At 39.8% G+C, this 2644-nt stretch overlaps 1 long non-coding RNA gene across 1 annotated transcript; it reads right to left on the minus strand.

The window, feature by feature from the left end:
* Nucleotides 1-333: 333 nt before the first annotated feature.
* Nucleotides 334-2029, minus strand: LOC127920324 (uncharacterized). Its single transcript, XR_008105909.1, has 4 exons — nucleotides 1962-2029; nucleotides 1494-1701; nucleotides 1234-1441; nucleotides 334-614 (listed from the first exon to the last, which is right to left on the minus strand). It is a non-coding gene; the product is annotated as an uncharacterized LOC127920324 (long non-coding RNA).
* Between the last annotated feature and the right edge of the window lie 615 nt (nucleotides 2030-2644).

Below are 2644 nucleotides of genomic sequence, written 5' to 3' on the forward strand. Positions count from 1 at the left end.
AGGCTCTAGATAAGGAATAGGGAGTTCATTTATAGTTCACTACCTGTGACCAGGCTCTAGATAAAGGAATAGGGAGTTCATTTATAGTTCACTACCTGTGACCAGGCTCTAGATAAAGGAATAGAGAGTTCATTTATAGTTCACTACCTGTGACCAGGCTCTAGATAAAGGAATAGAGAGTTCATTTTATAGTTCACTACCTGCGACAGGCTCTAGATAAAGGAATAGAGAGTTCATTTATAGTTCACTACCTGCGACCAGGCTCTAGATAAGGAATAGGGAGTTCATTTATAGTTCACTACCTGTGACCAGGCTCTAGATAAAGGAATGGAGAGTTCATTTATAGTTCACTACCTGTGACCAGGCTCTAGATAAAGGAATGGGGAGTTAATTTATAGTTCACTACCTGCGACCAGGCTCTAGATAAAGGAATGGAGAGTTAATTTATAGTTCACTACCTGTGACCAGGCTCTAGATAAAGGAATGGAGAGTTCATTTATAGTTCACTACCTGCGACCAGGCTCTAGATAAAGGAATGGAGAGTTAATTTATAGTTCACTACCTGTGACCAGGCTCTAGATAAAGGAATAGGGAGTTCATTTATAGTTCACTACCTGTGACCAGGCTCTAGATAAAGGAATGGAGAGTTAATTTATAGTTCACTACCTGCGACCAGGCTCTAGATAAAGGAATGGGAGTTCATTTATAGTTCACTACCTGCGACCAGGCTCTAGATAAATGAATGGAAGTTAATTTATAGTTCACTACCTGTGACCAGGCTCTAGGTAAAGGAATGGAGAGTTAATTTATAGTTCACTACCTGTGACCAGGCTCTAGATAAAGGAATGGAAGTTAATTTATAGTTCACTACCTGCGACCAGGCTCTAGATAAAGGAATAGGGAGTTCATTTATAGTTCACTACCTGTGACCAGGCTCTAGATAAAGGAATAGGGAGTTCATTTATAGTTCACTACCTGCGACCAGGCTCTAGATAAGGAATAGGGAGTTCATTTATAGTTCACTACCTGCGACCAGGCTCTAGATAAGGAATAGGGAGTTCATTTATAGTTCACTACCTGTGACCAGGCTCTAGATAAAGGAATGGAGAGTTCATTTATAGTTCACTACCTGTGACCAGGCTCTAGATAAAGGAATGGGGAGTTAATTTATAGTTCACTACCTGTGACCAGGCTCTAGATAAAGGAATGGGGAGTTCATTTATAGTTCACTACCTGTGACCAGGCTCTAGATAAAGGAATAGGGAGTTCATTTATAGTTCACTACCTGTGACCAGGCTCTAGATAAAGGAATGGAGAGTTAATTTATAGTTCACTACCTGTGACCAGGCTCTAGATAAAGGAATGGAGAGTTAATTTATAGTTCACTACCTGTGACCAGGCTCTAGATAAAGGAATAGGGAGTTCATTTATAGTTCACTACCTACGACCAGGCTCTAGATAAAGGAATAGAGAGTTAATTTATAGTTCACTACCTGTGACCAGGCTCTAGATAAAGGAATGGAGAGTTAATTTATAGTTCACTACCTGTGACCAGGCTCTAGATAAAGGAATGGGGAGTTCATTTATAGTTCACTACCTGTGACCAGGCTCTAGATAAAGGAATGGAGAGTTAATTTATAGTTCACTACCTGTGACCAGGCTCTAGATAAAGGAATAGGGAGTTCATTTATAGTTCACTACCTGTGACCAGGCTCTAGATAAAGGAATAGGGAGTTCATTTATAGTTCACTACCTGTGACCAGGCTCTAGATAAAGGAATGGAGAGTTCATTTATAGGTCACTACCTGTGACCAGCCTCTAGATAAAGGAATAGGAGTTCATTTATAGTTCACTACCTGTGACCAGGCTCTAGATAAAGGAATGGGATTTCATTTTATAGTTCACTACCTGTGACCAGGCTCTAGATAAAGGAATAGGGAGTTCATTTATAGTTTCACTACCTGTGACCAGGCTCTAGATAAAGGAATGGAGAGTTAATTTATAGTTCACTACCTGTGACCAGGCTCTAGATAAAGGAATGGAAGTTAATTTATAGTTCACTACCTGTGACCAGGCTCTAGATAAAGGAATAGGGAGTTCATTTATAGTTCACTACCTACGACCAGGCTCTAGATAAAGGAATAGAGAGTTAATTTATAGTTCACTACCTGTGACCAGGCTCTAGATAAAGGAATGGAGAGTTCATTTATAGTTCACTACCTGCGACCAGGCTCTAGATAAAGGAATGGAGAGTTAATTTATAGTTCACTACCTGTGACCAGGCTCTAGATAAAGGAATAGGGAGTTCATTTATAGTTCACTACCTGTGACCAGGCTCTAGATAAAGGAATAGGGAGTTCATTTATAGTTCACTACCTGTGACCAGGCTCTAGATAAAGGAATAGGGAGTAACTTGGGACGCACTTTACAAATGTTCAATAAAACATTTAACACTTCTTATAAAACGGCTTATTAATAGATAGTAGCGTACAATGCCTTGCTCAATAACCTTTATTTCAATTGGCTGGTTGATCTAATAACACTTATGCACAATATATTGTCAGTAAACTGCTGCGATGCTGATGACTAGTCTGGCAAGAGTCTTAAAGCTCACTTTCTCTGTGGGCATCACTGGCTTCTCCCA

The sequence above is a fragment of the Oncorhynchus keta genome, unplaced genomic scaffold, assembly GCF_023373465.1.
Source record: "Oncorhynchus keta strain PuntledgeMale-10-30-2019 unplaced genomic scaffold, Oket_V2 Un_contig_18961_pilon_pilon, whole genome shotgun sequence".
In the NCBI taxonomy this organism is placed as follows: domain Eukaryota; kingdom Metazoa; phylum Chordata; class Actinopteri; order Salmoniformes; family Salmonidae; genus Oncorhynchus; species Oncorhynchus keta.